This window comes from Sapajus apella, unplaced genomic scaffold (genome assembly GCF_009761245.1).
Source record: "Sapajus apella isolate SASKATOON/1434 unplaced genomic scaffold, GSC_monkey_1.0 scaffold75, whole genome shotgun sequence".
Classification (NCBI taxonomy): domain Eukaryota; kingdom Metazoa; phylum Chordata; class Mammalia; order Primates; family Cebidae; genus Sapajus; species Sapajus apella.
Genome location: NW_022437015.1, coordinates 851,875 through 872,410, shown reverse-complemented (window position 1 = coordinate 872,410; position 20,536 = coordinate 851,875).

Below are 20,536 nucleotides of genomic sequence, written 5' to 3'. Positions count from 1 at the left end.
GAAGAAGTAATGTTATCTTTGTTGCAGATGATATGACCTTATATTTGGAAAAACCTAAAGACCCTACAATAAAAGATTTAGAACTGATAAACAAATTCAGTAAAGTTTCAGGTTACAAAATCAACATACAAAAACCACTGGCATTTCCATATGCCAATAGTGAAAAACCTAAAAAAGGTATTAAAGAGAAATCCCATTTAAAATAGCCACACATAAAACAAAATACCTAGGAATTAACCAAAAGACTAAAATATTCCAATCATTAAAATGATAAAACACTGATGAAAGAAATTGAAGAGGACATCAAAAAATATACAAATATTTTGTGTTTTTCTAAATGGACAAAAGCTGGAAGTAATCCCTTTGAAAACCAGCACAAAACAAGGATGACCTCTCTCACCACTCCTATTCAACACAGTATTTGAACTTATGGTCAGGGCAATCAGGCAAGAGAAAGAAATAAAGCATATTCAAATAGGAAGAGAGGAAGTCAAATTGTCTCTGTTTGCAGATGACATAATTGTATATTTAGAAAACCCCATCGTCTCAGCCCAAAATCTTCTTAAGCTGATTAGCAACTTCAGCAAAGTCTCAGAATAAAAAATCAATGTGCAAAAATCACAAGCATTCCTATACACCAATAACAGACAGAAAGACAAATAATAAGTAAACTCCCATTCGCAATTGCTACAAAGAGAATAAAATACCTAGGAATACAACTTGCAAGGAATGTGAAGGACCTCCTCAAGGATAGCTATAAACCACCGCTCAAGGAAATGAGAGAACACAAAAAATGGAAAAACATTCCATGCTCATGGATAGGAAGAATCAATATCATGAAAATGGCCATACTGCCAAAAGTAATTTATATATTCAATGGTATCCCATCAAGCTACCATTGACTTTCTTTACAGATTTAGAAAAAACGACTTTAAATTTCATATGGAACCAAAAAAGAGCCCGTATAGCCAAGACAATCCTAAGCAAAAAGAACAAAGCTGGAGGCATCACCCTACCTGGCTTCAAACTATGCTACAAAGCTACAGTAACTGAAACAGCATGGTACTGGTACCAAAACAGATATATAGACCAATGGAACAGAACAGAGGCCTCAAAAATAAAGCCACACATCTACAACCAACTGATGGTTAACAAATCTGAGAAAAACAAACAATGGAGAAATGATTCCCTATTTTATAAATGGTATTGGGAAAACTGGCTAGCCATATGCAGAAAACTGAAACTGGAAACTTATACAAAAATTAACTCAAGGTAGATTAAAGACTTAAACATAAGACCTAAAACCATAAAAGCCATAAAAGAAAACGTAGGCAATACCATTCAGGACATATGCATTGGCAAAGACTTCATGACTAAAACACCAAAAGCAATGGCAACAAAAGCCAAAATTGACAAATGGGATCTAATTAAACTAAAGAGCATAGCACGATAAACTATGATCAGAGTGAAGAGGCAACCTACTGAATGGGAGAAAATTTTTGCAATTGATCCATCTGACAAAGAGCTGATATTCCAAATCTAAAAAGAACTTAAACAAATTTACAAGAAAAAAAAAACCCAATTAAAAAGTGGGAGAAGGATATGAACAGACAATTCTCAAAAGAAGACATTTGTGCAGCCAACAAACATATGAAAATAAGCTCATCATCACTGGTCATTAGAGAAATGCAAATCAAAACCATAATGAGATAGCATCTCATACCAGTTAGAATGGCAATCATTAAAAAGTCAGGAAAGAACAGATGCTGGAGAGGATGTGGAGAAATAGAAACACTTTTACACTGTTGTGGGAGTGTAAATTAATTCAACCATTGTGGAAGACAGTGTGGTGATTCCTCAAGGATCTAGAGCCAGAAATATCATTTGACCCAGCAATCCCATTACTGGGTGTATACCCAAAAAATTATAAATCATTCCACTATAAACACCCACATACACATATGTTTATTGCATATGTGTGAAATATTGCATATTTCAAGTCTTATCAAAGACTTGAAACCCACCCAAATGCCCATCAGTGATTGACTGGATTAAGAAAATGTGTTAGATAAAAAAGGCCTGCAGTCCCTGGGCAAGATGGTTGAATAGGAACAAGCTCTGGTGCACAGCTCCCAGTGAGATCGACACAGAAGGCAGGTGATTTCCACATTATCAACTGAAGTACCTGGTTCATCTCATTGGAACTGGATGGACAGTGGGTGCAGCTCAAGGAGGGCAAGTCAAAGCAGGGTGTCATGTTGCCTCACCTGGGAAGTACATGGGGTCAGGGAACTCCATCTCTTAGCCAAGGAAAGCCATTAGGGACTGTTTCCTGCACTCTGGACCAGATACTGAACTTTTCCCATGGTCTTCACAACTTGCAGACCAGAAGATTCCCTCCAGTACCTACACAACCACCAGGGCCCTGGGTTTCTGGCACAAAACTGGGTGGCCATTTGGGTAGAAACTGAGCTAGCTGCAGCAATTTTTTTTTTTTCATACCCCAGTGTGCCTGGAATGCCAGCAAGACAGAACTGTTCACTCCCCTGAAAAGGGGGCTGAAGTCAGGGGGCCAAGTGGTCTGGTTTGGCAGGTCCCACACCCACTGGGACCAGCAAGCTAAGATCCACTGGCTTGAAAATCTCGCAGCCAGCACAGCAGTCTGAACTTGACATGGGTCATTTGAGCTCAGTGGGGGAGGGGCATCTGTCATTGCTGAGGATCAAGTAGGCGGTTTCAACCCTACAGTGTAAGCAAAACTGCTGGGAAATCCGAACTGGGCGGAGCCCAACACAGTTCAGCAGTTGAAGGCTCTGTCTCACTAGATGTCCTCGCTGGGCAAGGCATCTCTGAAAAAAGGCAGAAGCTCATCAGGGACTTATAAATAAAGCCCCTTCCTTCCTGGGACAGAACACCTGGGAAAAGGGGTGGTAGTGGGTACAGCTTCAGTAGACCTAAATGCCCCTGCCTGGCAGCTCTGAAGAGGGCAGCAGATTTCCCAACACAGCGTTCATGCTCTGATAAGGGACAGACTGCCTCTTCAAGTGGCTCCATGACCCCTGTGTGTCCTGACTGAGGGACACCTCCCAGTAAGGGCCTACAGACACATCATACAGGAGAGCTCTGGCTGGCATCTGGTGGGTGTCTCTCTGGGACAAAAGTACCAGAGGAAGAAACAGGCAGCAATCTTTGCTGCTCTGCAGCCTCCAACTGGTGATTCCCATGCAAGCAGGGGCTGGAGTGGACCTCCAGAAAACTCCAGCAGACCTGCAGCAGAGGGGCATGACTGTTAGAAGGAAAACTAACAGCTGGGCGTGGTGGCTCACATCTGTAATCCAAGCACTTTGGAGGCCAAGGCGGGCGGATCACCTGAGGTCGGGAGTTCAAGAAGGAAAACTAACAAATAGAAGGAAATAGTTTCAACAACAAAAAGGAGGTCCACTCAGAGACTCCATCCAAAGGTCACCAATCTCAAAGACCAAAGGAAGATAAATCCACAAAGATAGGAAGAAACCAGTGTAAAAAGGCTAAAAACTCCAAAAACCAGAATGCCTCTTCTCCTTTAAGGGATCACAGCTCCTTACCAACAAGGGAAAAAAACTGGATGGAAAATGAGTTTGATGAATTGACAGAAGGAGGCTTAAGAAGGTGGGCAATAACAAACTTCTCTGAGCTAAAGGAGCATGTTCTAACCCAACGCAAGGAAGCTACAATCCTTGAAAAAGGTTAGGAGAAATGCTAACTAGAATAACCAGTTTAGAGAAGAACAGAAACAATCTGATGGAGTTGAAAAACACAGCACGAGAACTTCGTGAAGCATACACAAGTTTCAATAGCCAAACTGATAAAGCAGAAGAAAGGATATCAGAGACTGAAGATCAACTCAATGAAATAAAGTGAAAAGAAAGGAATAGAGACAAAAGAGTGAATAAATAAACAAAGCCTCCAAGAAATATGGGATTATGTGAAAAGACCTAATCTATGTTTGATTTGTGTATCTGAAAGTGAAGGGGAGAATAAAGCCAAGTTGGAAAACACTCTTCAGGATATTATCCAGGAGAACTTCCCCAACAGAGCAAGGCAGGCCAGCATTTAAATTCAGGAAATGCAGAGAACACCATAATAATGTTCCTTGGGAAGAGCCACCCCAAGACACATCTCTGTCAGATTCACCCAGGATGAAATGAAAGAAAAAATATGAAGGGCAGCCAGACAGATAGGTCAGGTTACCCACAAAGGGAGCCCATCAGACTAACAGAGGATCTCTTGGCAGAAACCCTACAAGCCAGAAGACAGTGGGGGCCAATATTCAACATTTTTAAAAGAAAAGAATTTCAACCCAGAATTTCACATCCATCCAAACTAAGCTTCATAAGTGAAGGAGAAATAAAATCCTTTACAAACAAGAAAATGCTGGGAAATTTTGTCACCAAGAGGCCTCCCTTAGAAGAGCTCCTGAAGGAAGAGCTAAACATGGAAAGGAACAACTGGTACCAGCTACTGCAAAAACATACCAAATTGTAAAGACCATCAATGCTAGGAAGAAACTACATCAAGAGGCAAAATAGCCAGCTAGCATCATAATAACAGGACCAAATTCACACATTATAATGTTAACCTTAAGTGCAAATGGGCTAAATGCTCCAATTAAAAGATACAGACTGGCAAATTGGATAAAGAGTCAAGACCCATTGGTGTACTGTATTCAGGAGAGACCCATCTCATGTGCAAAGACACACATAGGCTCAAAATAAAGGGATGGAGGAATATTAACCAAGCAAATGGAAAGGAAAAAAAAGCAGGGGCTGCAATCCCAGTCTGATAAAACAGACTTTAAACAATCAAAGAACATAAAAGACAAAGAATTACATTACATAATGGTAAAGGAATCAATGCAACAAGAAGAGCTAACTATTCTAAATATATATGCACCTAATGCAGGAGCACCCAGATTCATAAAGCAAGTTCTTAGAGACCTACAAAGAGACTTATACTCTCACACGAAAATAGTGGGAGATTTTAATACCCCACCGTCCATATTAGATAGGTCAATGAAATAGAAAAGTAACAAGGATATCCAGGACTTGAACTTAGCTCTGGACCAAGCGGATGTAAGAGACAGCTACAGAACCATCCACCCTACAGTAAATCCACAGAATATACATTCTTCTCAGCACCATGTCTCACTTATTCTAAAACTGACCACATAATTGGAAGTAAAACACTCCTCAGCAAATGTAAAAGAATGGAAATCATAACAGTCTCTCAGATCACAGTCTAATCAAATTAGAACTCAGGATTAAGAAACTCACTAAAAACTACATAACTACATGGAAACTGAACAAACTGCTCCTGAATGACTACTGGATAAAGAATGAAATGAAGGCAGAAATGAAGATGTTTTTTGAAAGCAGTGATAACGAAGACACAACATACCAGAATCTCTGGGACTAGCACTAAATGCCCAAAAGAGAAAGAAGGCAAGATACGAAATTGGCACCCTAATGTCACAATTAAAAGAACTAGAGAAGCAAGAACAAACAAATTCAACACCATCAGAAGACAAGAAATCACTAAGATCATAGCAGAACTGAAGGAGATAGAGACACACACAAAAAAACTTAAAAAAAAAAATCCAGCAGCTGGTTTTTTGAAAAGATCAACAAAATAGATAGACTGCTAGCCTCTTTGTACCTCTGGTAGAATTTGACTGTGAACCCGTCTGGTCCTGGACTTTTTTTGGTTGATAGGCTATTAATTGCTGCCTCAATCTTAGATCTTGTTGTTAGCCTATTCAGGGATTCAAATTCTTCCTGGTTTAGTCTTGGGACAGTGTAGGTGTCCAGGAATTTGTCCATTTCTTCTAGATTTACTGGTTTATTTGCATAGAGGTATTTATAGTATTCTCTGATGGTAGTTTGTATATCTATGAGATTTGTGGTGATATCACTGTTATCATTTTTTATTGCATCTATTTGATTCTTCTCGCTTTTCTTCTTTATTAGTTCTGGCTAAGGCAATCAGGCGAGAGAAAGAAAGAAAGGATATTCTAATAGGTAAAGAGGAAGTCACATTGTCTCTATTTGCAGATAACATGATTGTGAATTTTGAAGACCCCTTGGTCTCAGCCCAAATTCTTCTTAAGATGATAAGCAACTTCAGCAAAGTCTCAGGATACAAAATCAATGTGCAATAATCACAAGCATTCCTATACACCAATAACAGAGAGCCAACTCATGAGTGAACTCTCATTCACAATTGCTACAAAGAGAATAAAATACCTAGGAATACAACTTACAAGGGATGTGAGGGACCTCATCAAGGATAACTACAAACCACTGCTCAAGGAAATGAGAGGACACACACACAAAAAATGGAAAAACATTTCATGTTCATGGTTAGGAAGAATCAATATCATGAAAATGGTCATTACTGCCCAAAGCAATCTATAGATTCAATGCTATCCCCATCAAGCTTCCACTGACTTTCTTCACATAATTGGAAACAGCCACCTTAAATTTCAAATGGAAACTAAAAAGAGCCCACATAGCCAAGATAATTCAAAGAAAAAAAAAAAGCAATAAAACATAACAACAACAACAACAAAAACAAAAAAACCCAAAAAACAAAAATCAAAGCTAGGGCACCATGCTACCTGACTTCAAACTACACTGCAAGGATACAGTAATCAAAAGAGCATGGTACTGGTACCAAAAGAGATATATAGACCAATGGAACAGAACAGAGGCCCCAGAAATAATGTCACACATCTACAACCATCTGATCTTTGACAAACCTGACAAAAACAAGCAATGGGGAAGGATCCCCTATTTAATAAATGGTGTTGGGAAAACTGGCTAGTCATATGCAGAAAGCTGAAACTGGATTCCTTCCTTACACCTTATACAAAAATTAACTCAAAGTGGATTAAAGATTTAAACATAAGACCTATAACCATAAAAACTCTAGAAGAAAACCTAGGCAATATCATTCAGTATATAGGCATGGACAAAGACTTCATGACTAAACACCAAAAGCAATGGTATCAAAAGCCAAAATAGACAAATGAGATGTAATTAAACTAAAAGAGCTTCTGCACAGCAAAAGAAACTATCATCAGAGTGAACAGGTAACCTACAGAATGGGAGAAAATTTTTGCAGTCTACTCATCTGACAAAGGACTGATATGCAGAATCTACAAAGAACTTAAACAAATTTACAGAAAAAAAAAAACAACCACCCCATCAAAAAGTGGATGAAGGATATGAACAGACACTTCACAAAAGAAGACATTTATGTAGCCAACAAACCTATGAAAAAAAGCTCATTATCACTGGTCATTGGAGAAATGCAAGTTAAAACCACATTAAGATACCAACTCATGCCAGTTAGAATGGTGATCTTTAAAAAATCAGGAGACAACAGATGCTGGAAAGGATTTGGTGGGAGCGTAAATTAGTTCAATCATTGTGGAAGACAATGTGGCAATTCCTCAAGGATTTAGAATTAGAAATGCCATTTGACCCAGCAATCCCATTACTGGCTATACACCCAAAGAATTATAAATAATTTTATTATAAAGACACATGTACACATATGTTTATTGCAGCACTGTTCACAATAGCAAAGACTTGGAACCAACCCAAATGCCCATCAATGATAGACTGGATAGAGAATATATAGCACATATATACCATGGAATACCATGCAGCCATGAAAAAGGATGAGTTCATGTCCTTTGCGGGGACATGGATGAAGCTGGAAACCATCATTCTCAGCAAACGAACACAAGAACAGCAAACCAAACACTGCATGTTCTCACTCATAAGTGGCAGTTGAACAATGAGAACACAGACACAGGGAGGGGAACATCACACACCAGGAACTGTCGGGGGTTGGGGGCTAGGGAAGGAATAGCATTAGGAGAAATACCTAATGTAGATGATGGGGTGATGGATGCAGCCGCCCGCCATGGCACATGTATGAGTTTATGCTCTTTGCAAGGACATGGATGAAGCTGGAGACCATCGTCCTCAGCAAACTAACACAGGAACAGAACACCAAACACTGCATCTTCTCACTGATACATGGGAGTTGAACAATGAGAACACATGGACACAGGGAGGGGAACATCACACACCAGGGCCTGTTGGAAGGTGAAGGTGTAGGGGAGGGATAGCATTAGGAGAAATACCTAATGTAGATGACAGGTTGATGGGTATAGCAAATCTCCATGGCACCTGTATACCTAAGGAACGAACTTGAACATTCTGCCCATGTATCTCAGAACTTAAAGTATAATAATAATTCATACAATTAGTAGTTTTTATACACTACAGTGAACTATTTGAAAAAGAAATTAAGAAAACAATTTGATTTACAGTAGCATCAAAAACAATACTTAGAGATAAATTGAACAAGGAGGTGAAAGATACATTTGATCTTTATAGATACACTGAAAAATATAAAATATTGATGTCAAAAATTTAAAAAGACACACACATATGAAAACATACACCATGTTCATGAATTGTAAAGTATCCACACTATCCAAAGTAATGTACAGATTTAATGCAATTCCTACCAAAATTTCAATATCATTTTTCAAAAACATAGCAAAATATCCTAAAATTCGTATGGAACCACCAAAGACCCCAAGTAGCAAAATCAATCTTGAACAAAAATAACAAAGCTGAAAGCATCATACTTCATGATTTCAAACTATATTACAAAGCTATGTAATTAGAACAGTATCATACTGGCATAAGAACAGACACATCGACCAATGGAAGAGGGTAGTGAGTCCAGTAGTAAACTCACAGATATATGGTCAACTAATCTTTGACAAGGATGCCAAGAATGCACAATTGGTAAAAGATAGTCTTTTCTTCTTTTTTTTTGGTATTTTAGATTTTGGGGTACATGTGAAGAATATGCAAGATTATTGCATAGGTACACACATGGCAGTGTGATTTGCTGCCTTCCTCCTCATCACCTATGTCTGGCATTTCTCCCCATGCTATCTCTCCCCAACTCCCCACCCCCCACTGGCCCTCCCCTTTTCCCCCCCAACAGACCCCAGTGTGTGATGCTCCCCTCCCTGTGTCCATGTGTTCTCATTTTTCAACACCCACCTATGAGTGAGAACATGCAGTGCTTGATTTTCTGTTCTTGTGTCAGTTTGCTGAGAATGATGGTTTCCAGGTTCATCCATGTCCCTACAAAGGGCACGAACCCATTGTTTTTTGTGGCTGCATAGTATTTCATGGTGTATATGTGCCACATTTTCCCTGTTTAGTCTATCATTGATGGGCATTTGGGTTGGTTCCAGGTCTTTGCTATTGTAAACAGTGCTGCAATTAACATTTGTGTGCATGTGTCCTTATAGTATAATGATTTATAATCCTTTGGATATATAGACCAATGGGACCTAATCAAACTCCACAGCTTCTGCACAGCAAAAGAAGTAATCATTAGAGTGAATCGGCAACCAATAGAATGGGAAAAAGGTTTTGCAATCTACCCACCTGACAAAGGGCTAATATCCAGAATCTACAAAGAGCTAAAACAGATTTACAAGAAAAAAACAAGCCCATTCAAAAGTGGGCAAAGGATATGAACAGACACTTTACAAAAGAAGACTTATATGCGGCCAACAAACATATGAAAAAATGCTGATCATCACTGGACATTAGAGAAATGCAAATCAAATACATTGAGATACCATCTCACGCCAGTTAGAGATGCTGGAAACGACAGATGCTGGAGAGGATGTGGAGAAATAGGAACACTTTTACACTGTTGGTGGGAGTGTAAATTGGTTCAACCATTGTGGAAGACAGTGTGGCAATTCCTCAAGGACCTAGAAGTAGAAATTCCATTTGACCCAGCGATCCCATTACCGCATATATATCCAAAGGATTATAAATCGTTCTATTATAAGGACACATGCACACGATTGTTCATTGCAGCACTGTTTACAATAGCAAAGACTTGGAACCAAACCAAGTGTCCATCGATGATAGACTGGACAGGGAAAATGTGGCACACGTACACTGTGGAATACTATGCGGCCATAGAGAATGATGAGATAGTGTTCTTTGTAGGGACATGGATGAACCTGGAAACAATCATTCTCAGCAAACTGACACAAGAACAGAAAATCAAGCACTGCATATTCTCACTCATAGTAGGGTGTTGAACAATGAGAACACATGGACACAGGGAGGGGAGCATGACACACTGGGGTCTGTAGGTGGGGGGAGCTAGGAGAGAGACATTCGGGGGTGGGGAATTGGGGAGAGATAACACGGGGAGAAATGCCAGATATAGGTGATGGAGAGGCAGGCCGTAAATCACATTGACATACATGTACCTATGCAACTATCTTGCATATTATTCACATGTACCCCAAAACCTAAAACGCTATATATATGTATAATTTATGGACTGGATAAAGAAAATGTGGTGCATATACACCATGGAATTCTATAAGCCAGGAACAAGATCATGTCCTTTGCAGGGACATGGATGTAGCTGGAGGCCATTATCCTTAGCAAACTAATGCTGAAACTGAAAACCAAATATTGCCCATTCCCAGTTATAACTGGGAGCTAAACGATGAGAATGCATGGACACATGGATGGGATCAACACACACTAGGGCATTTTGGAGGGTGGGGAATAGGAGGAGGGAGAGGATCAGGAAGAATTGCTTGTGGATTCTGGGTTTAATACCTGGGTGTTGGGATGATTTGTGTAGCAAACCACCATGTCACATATTTACCTATATAGCAAACCTGGACATCCTACATGTGTATGTCTGAACTTAAAATAAAAGTTGGATATTAAGAAAAGGAAACATTGGACTTAAATGTTTTAAGACTTAAACATTGCAGTTTAGACCAAATGGGGCTAACAGGCATTTACAAAACGTTCTACCCAACAACTGCAGAATATACATTCTACTCATCAGCACATAGAGCATTCTCCAAGATAGACCATATATTGGGGAACAAAACAAGTTCCAATATTTTTTAAAAATTAAAATCAAATCATCTCATATCAAAACAGAATTGAACTAGAAATCAATACCAAGAGGAGCTCTTCAAACAATATAAACACTGAGAAATTACACAACATGCTCCTAACTGATCTCTGGGTTTATGGCAAAATCAGGGCATACATTAAAAAAATTAAACAAATGGAAATGGAAATACAACATACACAACATACCAAAACCTCTGAGAGGCCACAAGAGCAGTGCTAAAAGGAAAGTTTATAACGCTAAATGCCTACATCAAAAAATAGAAAGATTACAAATTAAAAACCTAACATTGTATCTCAAGAAAACCAAAAAACGTGAACAAACCAAAGCTAAAGCTAGCAGAAGAAAATAAAGATCAGAGCAGAACTAAATAAAATTGATCCCAATAAAACAATACAAATGATCAATGAAAAGAAAAGCTAGTTCTTTGAAAAGATAAAGGAATTGGTAAACAGCTAGCTAGACTAACCAAGAAAAGAAAGAAAATCCAGAATCATAATCAGAAATGGAAATCAAGACACTATAACTGATGCCACAGTAATACACAATATCATCAGAAAGTACTATGAACAATTATATTCTTACGAAGTAGAAAACCTAGAGGAAATGGTTAAAGTCCTGGAAACACACAATCTCTCAAGACTGTGCCAGAAAAAAATAGAAACTACAAACAGCCAAATAACAAGTAATGAGATTGAATCAATACAGGTATTCATTGACTTACGACCTATGCAACTTACGGCCATTCAACTTTACGACCACGATCGCTAGCCACGACTGCTCCGCGTCTGGCAGCGCAAACTTTGCCCAGCTGGGTGTACAACAGTGCGGACCAGCTTCCGGCAGCACTACCATCTCCAAGTGCATATAGTCTACTCAACTTACGACCAAATCGTGTTACGACCGGTCTGTTGGAACCAATCATGGTGGTAAGTCAAGCACTAGCTGTAATAAAAAAAAGTCTCCCAACAAGAACAGAAAAAAGCCCAGGACAAATGGGTTCACAGGTGAATTCTATCAAATGGTAAAAAGAAGAACGGGTACCAATTTTCCTGGAACAGTTTTAAAAAGTGGAGGAGAGAATTCTTCCTAACTCATTCTATGAAGCCAGCATCAGTCTGATACAAAAACCAGGCAAGGACACAACACAAAAAGAAAACCATGGGCCAATATTTCTGATGAAAATAGATGCAAAAATCCTCAAGAAAAAAATACTAGCAAACGGAATCCAACAACACATCAAAAAGAGAATACACAAGTGGACTTTACTCCAGGGATTCAAGGATGGTTCAATATATACAAATCAATAAGTGTGATCCATTGCACAAACAATTAAGGATAAAAACATAAGACCATTAGAATAGATTCAGAAAAGGCATTTGATAAAATTCAGCATCTGTTCATGATAAAAACCCTTCACAAACTAGGCATAGAAAAAACATACCTCGAAATAATAATGATCATATACAACAAATGCACAGTCAACATAATACTGAATGGGGAAAAGTTGAAAGCATTCCCCCTAAGACTGGAACAAGATAAAGATGCTCACTTTTACCACTTCTATTTAAGATTGTACTAGAAATCGTAGCTAGCCAGAGCAAGAAAAGAAATAAAAGGCAAGAAAATCAGGCAAGAAAAGAAATAAAAGGCACTCAAAGTGGAAAAAAAGAAGTTAAATTATCCCTCTTTGCTGATGATATTATTTCTAGAAAACCCTGAAGATTCCATCAAAAAACTTCAATATATAGTATACTTACCTAACTTCAAAATATACCTTAAGGCTATAGTAACAAAAACAGCATGATACTAGTATAAAAATAGACACATAGACAAATGGAACAGTTGAGAACTCACAAACAAAGCCAGATATTTACAGCCAACTGATCTTTGACAGAGTTGACAAAAATATACACTGGGGAAAGGATACCCTTTTCAATACAGGGTTCTGGTGAAATTAGATTTCCAAATGCAGAAAAGTAAAACCATACCCTTATCTTTCACCATATACAAAAATTAGCTCAATATGGATTAAAGACTTAAATGTAAGACCTCTGATATGGTTTGGCTGTGTTTCCACCCAAATCTCAATGAATTGTATCTCTCAGTATGCCCACGTGTTGTGGGAGGGACCCATTGGGAGGTAATTGAATCATGGTGGCCAGACTTTCCTGTCCTATTCTTGTAATAGTGAATAAGTTTAACAAGATCTGATGAGTTTATCAGGGGTTTTCGCTTTTGCTTCTTCTTCATTCTGTTTTGCTGCTGCCATGTAAGAAATGCCTTTTGCCCCCCTCCATGATTGTGAGACCTCCCTAGACATGTGGAACTGTAAGCCTCCTTTTCTTCCCAGTCTCAGGTATGTCTTTATCAACAGTGTGAAAACAGATTAATAAAACCTCAAACAAGAAAAATACTTGAAAAAAAAACTTAGGGAAAGTTCTCCTGGATATTGGTCTAGGCAAATAATTTATGATTAGATCTCAAAAGCACAAGCAACAAAACAAAAAATAGACAAATGGGATTTAAGCAAACTAAAAAGCTTCTGCACAGCAAAAGAAATAATCAGAGTGAACATATAACCTGCAGAATGAGAAAAAATATTTTTGAATCATGAATCAGATGGGACTAATAATCAGAATTTACAAATAACAACCACAAACCAAATAAGCCCATTAAAAAGTGGACAAAGAATATGAACAGCCATTTCTTAAAAGACATGGAGATGGCCAATAAACATATGAAAAAATGCTCAACATTGCTAATCAGAGACATGCAAATTTAAATGACAGTAAGATATCATTTTACATCAGCTAGGATGCCTATTACCAAAAAGTTAAAAAATAACATGTTGGTGCGGATGCAGCAAAAAGGGAATGCTTACACACTGTTGGGGGGAATTTAAATTACTGCAACCTCTATAGAAAACAGCATTGACATTTCTCAAGGAACTAAAACTAGAACTACTATTCAATCCAGCAATTCCACTACTGAGTATCTACCCAGAGGTAATCATTATATAAAAAAGCTACCTTCACTCATATGTTTATCACAGTACTCTTCACTATAACAAAGACATGGAATCAACCTAAGTGTTGCTTAACTGATTACTGGATAAAATAATGTGAGATACACACACACACACACACACACACACACACACACACACACACAGCATATGTACACAGTGGACTACTATTCAGCCATAAAAATTAATGAAATAATGTCTTTTGGAGAAACATGGATGGAACTGGAGGCCATTATCTTAAGTGTAACAACTCAGAAACAAAATCAAATACCATATGTTTTCACTTATAAAGGTGGGAGCTAAATAATGTGATCACAGGGACAAAGAATGTAAATTAATAAACACTGGAGACTTGAAAGGCTGGGAGTGTGGAGGGGGTGGTGGATGAGAAATTACTTAACAGATACAATGCACATTATTCAGGTGATGGTTACCCTAGAAGTTTCAACTTCACTGTTACACAATATATCCATGTAAAAACACTGCACTCGTAGCTGTTAAATCTAGACAAATAAAAAATAGGATAATAATGAAGGAACCAATGTTGGAAAGGTTGTCAAGAAGCAGAAAAAATATGAATTGCTATAATATAACTAGAGAGTAAAAATCTATATAGAGAGCAATTTGGCATTATGCATTGAGGGGTCATTAAAAAGTCAACCTGCTCTTTAACCCAGCAATCCCATTTTTGGAATGTAGCCTAAGGAAACACTTATAAATAAATTAAAAGATACGTTTACAAAAGGATATTTTTATTAATGAAAATTTGGGAATTGACCAAAATTCTACAATGAAAAAATATTTAAATCTTAAAAAAAATAGAATGCTGAAGCTAGAATCTTTGAGGTCATTTTGTCCAAATACCATTTATTTGCCACCCTTTTTTATTTTTCAGAGGAAGCAACTGAACTCATGTAAACTCTGATATCAACTGGAATGCATATGCTACAGTCAAACTTGATAAAGACTATGAATATAAGAAAAGGTATGGCTACAATATTGTAGTCATAGCTTTCAATGAACATGTAATGAAAAGGGGAAAACAAAAATATAGCCTGTGAAAAGTTAAATTTTTAGGCCCACTCCTTGATAGCTATCTGACATCTCTAAATTATCAAACAGTTGGCAACATGATTCTTGGATGATTTGCCTGATTCAGAGACAATTTGTTCAGAAATATAGATAAAGGAGTTGGTGCTGTCTTTAATGCGAAGGTAATTCAATGGAAACAGAATAAGAAATTCTGCATTGAAAATCAGGCAACTTTAGCTTCAGCTCCAACTCTGCCATTAAAACCAAGTCTCTGACTCCACTCTGGGACTTTGCTTTCTTGTTTCTTTTGGAGTAGATGACCTCAAAGATCTTTATTCATAGCCAACATTTTATGTCATTCTATAATATAGTTCCTGGAAGCTTAAAATTAAATTCAAAGAGTTGGTTAGAACATCATGCTCCTAAGGCCAAACCACTGAGTTTAAATCTTACATGCTCCCCTTGTTCCAGACTCACAAGCTAACTTCTCAACCCTAGGTAGCAATCTCACAAATGTTACTGGTCATGGGGAGGCCTGAATAAAAGTGTTTGAGCTACATTCTCAAAACTGGTAAACAATGCCAATATAATGCTACCTGAATATTAGGAAAACAAGGCTTTCTGGAGGTCAGTTGGAAAGATTCAAAGGTAATAAAGGAAGCAATTTTTTTTAAAGCGTACATTTGGAGGAAGAAAACCAAAAGGGAAGGTAAATTAATTAGTTATCTTTAGCGCTATATGTCACTGAGGTTTCACACAAACTTTGGACTTCCCAAGAGGATTAATGAAAGGCTGATAGCTGTAGGAGTTCACTGGATACAGCTCCCCTGAAGGAGAGGATTTCTCCTTTTTTACTCACAACGCCGTTGTCTCCAGTAGGTATGGAGATGTCCTAGACAACAGCAATACCTTCCCCTTCACTTTACTATTTCAAAAGCTCTTCAACATCCATGACTTAATTAGATCCTCACAATAGTCCTGCAAAACTATTATACTCTTTCCATTTCATAAACTTACCAAAGACTAAGTCATGTCAAAGCTGGTACAGTGTGGAGCCAGAATTTGAATCAGACAATCCAAGTTTCGTGCTTTTTCCACGAACCACTTTTCCTCTACCTCAGATGCAAAGTCTCACTGCAGCCTCCAAAAACCACCTATTCTTTCTTTTCCTACTCACTGGTCCATGATCTATTTTGATGCTTATCTTTAATTCTACTTTACATTCTGTTGTAGCTCAACCAACTAGGAAGTGGAAAAGACCTATTGCATACCTAGAAAACAGAGTGAGATTTTAAAGTAGATTGTGAGTGTGTTATAGGCTCAGTTACTGACATTTCTTGAGGAACTATTCATTTTCACAAATTCTAAATCATTGCTCAAGCCATCAAGCCATGTCCCATGGCAACTATTTTCTGTTAAACCACTAGACAACATGAACATAAATTGTCTCTGTCAGCCATTGCTATTCTGAGGAGGAAATGAAGGACAGTCTTTGGTAAACACTCTGACTTATTCAGATCCAACAGCATATATCCCTACACTTGCCCTATCTTCATGGTTTGTCTTCACTCATTCTTCCCTTGATTACAACTTCTGGCACCGGTGTGGACATGTTCTGAGTCATCAATCCATTTTCCTTAATCTTGTGGTATATGGCATTATGGTATTTTTTAATCAGGCATTCTTTCCACCCATTGAGACTTAATTCTTACTTAGAGCCTGGAATACAACAAAACTCATTAGTCTTAGAAGCCAAACCAACACTAACATGAATCAGGTGAATTCAGCAGGGTAGCCAGTAGTTACTATTCCCACTTGCCCACACAATTTGTTGACTGTTTCCAGCACTTTGAGCAAACTGAAGGTTTAGACAGAGATGAAGAAAAGTCAAGACTTAGACACAAAAGCCAAACAGAAAGACAAATGAAATTGAAAATTTTATAACATGTTATAATTGATTACTCATTAAGCACCTATAGATTGTCAGACTAATATTAGCGATATCATGGAAAATAGGGCTTATATATGTTTCCCTTCAAATATGGATGTTAACAGTATCTAGTTTAAAGGCTATCCAGATTAAACAAATAATGAGCTGGAGGAAAAAAGGCCTCTAAAAATTTTGTCAGCAACTGAAAGTACCAAGTCTTTATAATTCATCACCAACTGCTCTTTGTATTTGGCCCCTGTTATGTACATCTTATCTTAGTTTATTAAAACTTCACTAGTATGGGTGTGAAAGAAAATGAAATACTTAAGGCTAAGGCTTTAGAGTCAGAATATTGTGAGAGGACTGCACTCTCACCTGTTAAAGGTAAAGCCAGAGGATGTTCCAATATACATGGATAACAACAGACGTTAGTATCCTCCAGCTTTCAACATATCTCAGCTGGGGGTACCCTAATTAACCAACCAGAATGAGTTTTCAATTTAGGATTTCTGCCCAGACAATAAACTGCCTCTGAAAACAACATTTCGTGTGTATGTTTGAATGTGGAAATTATTAGGAAATAATATTAAATAAAGCTTTCCTGTGCTTGCCTCTGGGTGCAGTATTTAGGGCTGCCCTGACTTTGTGTACCTGGATTGCAACTGTTTCTTTTTCAAATAAATGCTATTTTCTTTGAATTGTGTATCAATATATATTTTAGTTAACATAGCTTCATTACAGAAGTGTGATTTGAAGTGATTTTACTTTCCAGTGGACCTCTGTTTTTTTCTGAAATCAGGTGATGTACCCACAACAAAGAGCTCCTTATGCTCTCTGTTTCTTTGGATTGCTGATAGGGTCACTGGTAAGTCCTCTCAGGCTCCAACTTCCTTCCCTTAAGTTGAGGACAATGCCTTTATTTGAGAATTTGGGAACAGCTGTTTTAATTGTTCTGGCAAAGGCTTTTAACTTGTGCAGGAGTTCTTCCTGCTTTGTTAGGAATTTTCCTATTGGTTAGGAGTTCTTCCATAGATGAGTATAATTATTATTATAAATGTGAGATTCTTTAATTCTAGACTTTGTAATTATTGTTTCCCTTCTGGGATTCAAGATAGTTATATGTTCAAAAATTATGGACTCTCCTCCTGTGTTTATCTGGTACCATGGACCTTCTAAACAAAAGACATTTTGAAATTACAATGGCCAAATTGGTATTCCTTTGATTTATTTAAACTAGGTTTTCTCTGAACTAAATTGAGAAGACCATGGTTTTAAAATAATAAAGCCTAAATGGGGTGCTTATTTTAATTAGCATTTAAAAGTGTCCTAGCTCATTCAGGACTCTAAAATTGCCTCTCTCCAAAACTAAGTCTCTAAACTTACAAAGGCAAAGAAAAAGTCCTCAAGGCTCAGGTTTCTTCCCCCTACTCTCATTTACTTACTCCTTCTCCTCCTCAGTCTTTATACCCTATACTTGCTGCACTTCTATTCTTCTCATCCCAAAGCTTCCCTTGACTACCCTCATTCTGCTAAACCTATTCAAATTCACCTCTTTAAGCTCCATCCAAATAATGATGGCCCTCTCTTAAACATTTTCTAAACACCCTGGACAAAAGCTGAACTTAGGCCTGTAGTTAAAGAGTTCCCCAAGGTTACTGAGGACCCTCATGAATTTGCTGAAGAGTTTCAAATTGTTATCCAATCTTATGAACCTGGTTTCTCTGACCTTTACCAATTAATGCACATGCTTGTTGGAGAAGGTCAGGCACAACATTGGATGGCAAGAGCAGGTAGGAATAATCATCTGATATCTAACACAATATGCCTCCCAATAGGGGAAATGCCCAAGAAAGAGCCAAAAGTTTATATTAAGACATTCCTTCAGCATCCCCTAAACCACAATATTAGAACAGGATTCAGGCTGGCACTCAAAAAGAAGGTGATGTAGTACACGATTATTAAAATAGACTTGAAATAGTTTTGAGGAAAACATTGGACTCCCTTGGATGTGGAATCTACCAAAGTGGCCTTTAATTCTATGTTTATAAATGTCCTAGCTGAAGAGCTTGTAATTCTAGTTAAATTGGCTCAACTTAATTTGGAAACAATATCCATCTCTGACTTAGTTAACCTAGACAACAAATTAGCCTGAACAATTTCTAATACCAATAAAGCAAGGGCAAAGAAAATATCCCTCATAATAAAACATGTCAGTCTAATGCCATACACCAAATCTTTAAAGCTTGTTTTTATGTTTGGGGTACATGTGCAGGTTTGTAAACATGTGTCATGGGATTTGTTGTACAGATTGTCATCATCCAGATATTACGCCTAATATCCAATAGTTATTTTTTCTGCTCCTCTTTCTCCTCCCACCCTCTACCCTCAAGCCCGTCCCAGTGTCTTTTGTTCCCTTCTTTGTGTTCATGAGTTTTCATCACTTAACTTACACTTATCAGTGAGAATATGTGCCATTTGGTTTTTCTGTTCTTGTGTAAGTTTCCTAAGGAAAATAGCCTCCAGCTCCATCCACGTTCCTGCAAAGAACATGATCTCATTCTCTTCATAAAACCAGATTTTAAATGGGGTTAGCACTACTGCAAAAGTCTGGACATTGAAATAAACTATACAATTAAAATCTGCTAAAAGTCCCCTTAATAAACTACCCTCTCTGTCACTTATGAACTGATGGTGCTCTGAGAAAACAGTTGATTTTTTCAAACTTGCCTCTTAATCATTTGGGCAAAATATCCCTAATGACTAGAAAAGAGGTTCTCACTGTCATTACTGACATTGGAGCAACTCCCTGTGCATAACTTCACCTGCCTCAAGCAGCCCCTTCCTTGAAGTATTGAGAACTTTCAAATGGTGGGAGTTTCTAACGCACCTATAACAGTTTACAAATCTTTATGCTCGCTTTCTCAATTAAATCCTCTCCAGGATGGTCATTCTTTCTTCTAGCTCCTTTGACCACATTTCATTTACTCTGAAGGGACTTAAAAATGTCATGCTGCCATTTCCTTTTCCCAAAAAGGGGAGATAGTTGTTTAAATGGACACAAGACTTACTTTAACTGACAACAGTGAAAATTCCTCAACATCTTTGTCCATTTTTGCCCTTAATCTAAATAACAAAAATGCTGAGAGCTTAGCTCTTTTAAAAGAGGTTTTTGAGGCCCTTTCAGCTAAATCACAACAGACATTGGATGAATTCATTTGGCTTTCCCACTAAAAAATTCAAATTGACCCAAAAAAGCCTCTTCCTAATATCAGACAATGCCCCCTAAACACTGAAGCTCTTGCTTTATTGCTTTTTCATTTAATTGATTTATAAATAAACCAATTATAGAAGAATATAAAGCCAATAATCTTATAGTGCCTCATACAAGCATCTGCAAAACTCCTATCTTTCTTGTAAACCTTGTGGATGAGGATAAGGATTTGTACAAGACCTAAGAGCCACTAATAACATTGTCATCCCTTGATGTTGTCATTTCAAAT